This window comes from Octopus bimaculoides, chromosome 10 (assembly GCF_001194135.2).
Source record: "Octopus bimaculoides isolate UCB-OBI-ISO-001 chromosome 10, ASM119413v2, whole genome shotgun sequence".
Lineage (NCBI taxonomy): Eukaryota > Metazoa > Mollusca > Cephalopoda > Octopoda > Octopodidae > Octopus > Octopus bimaculoides.
Genome location: NC_068990.1, coordinates 90,487,565 through 90,488,328, shown reverse-complemented (window position 1 = coordinate 90,488,328; position 764 = coordinate 90,487,565). Strand labels below are relative to the sequence as shown.

The following is a 764-nucleotide window of genomic DNA, read 5'->3' as shown; positions in this document are numbered from 1 at the left end:
TATATACATGTTCAACTAAAGGCGGTGTTCCAACATGGTCGCAGTGAAATGACTGAAACAAGTAAAATAATATTTATGTTCGGATGGCGGATGAACGCACACCCGAACAGCTGTGTTATGGTGAGCTTGCAGAGGGGTAACGCAATGGGTGTAAATCTAAAACGAGGTTTAAGGACGGCATAAAGACTACCATGAAGTTGCTTGGAAACTCCTCCTTCGGATCGAGCTGCATGTCGAACTTAAGTGTGGAGTGGAGCGAAAGCTTTTGAGGAGGCCAGGATGACACATACAAGACTCAGAGATATTTAAAGAAGATTGTTGCGATCAACGACAAGGTGAATCACAGCGACATTTTTGTATGCGGTTTGAGACAGATCAGGACTTTCTTTTGCTGGGCTCAAATCCCATTTGTGGAGCCATGGAAAACGAACTTCCTCCAACTATTCTGCCTATATATCTGTGTACACCTTTCAATGCAGTGTATGCCAGAAGGTTTGCAAATCTAACAGATGCATCAGAAAATATTTTAAGATTCACAAAGATCAGAACTTAACTACAGGTCTTGGTCGATCAAATCAGATATGCAAACTCCGTGGGTGTCTTTCCAATACCTTGTCTGGTTTTAAAAAGCCTTATCAGATGCCATGATGGATCGATGGATCAAAGGTGTAAGTACAGGAGGTGGGCAGACTCTGCATAGGGAGAAGACAACCACCACACACACACGCGCACGCACACACACACACACACACACACACACACAC

General features: G+C 43.7%; 1 protein-coding gene across 1 annotated transcript in view; it reads left to right on the top strand.

Moving 5' to 3' along the window:
- The window catches only part of LOC106869419 (sarcoplasmic calcium-binding proteins I, III, and IV), a 70,351-nt gene that overhangs the window by 43,172 nt on the left and 26,415 nt on the right, over nt 1–764 (top strand). The window lies entirely within an intron of this gene.